Genomic DNA, 216 nt, shown 5'->3' with positions numbered 1-216 from the left:
GATATTGTAGTGCCAACAACCAAATGCCTTCAGAAGCAGGGGCTGCTCTGTTCATTGGTTAATGCGACGTGTTTAACTGCTCTGTTCTGTTTCGTGTTAAAAATTTTGGGTGAATGAGACATCAAGCACAAACCCAAGAAGCTTTGGAGATTTACCCAACTAGGAACTTGAAATTGGAGAAGGGCAGGTTCGACCAAGAAATTTGTAAGATTCTGT

Source organism: Juglans microcarpa x Juglans regia, chromosome 8D, assembly GCF_004785595.1.
Source record: "Juglans microcarpa x Juglans regia isolate MS1-56 chromosome 8D, Jm3101_v1.0, whole genome shotgun sequence".
NCBI classification, from domain to species: Eukaryota; Viridiplantae; Streptophyta; class Magnoliopsida; order Fagales; family Juglandaceae; genus Juglans; species Juglans microcarpa x Juglans regia.
The sequence above is the reverse complement of the archived record's forward strand: the minus strand, read 5'-3'. Positions refer to the sequence as shown.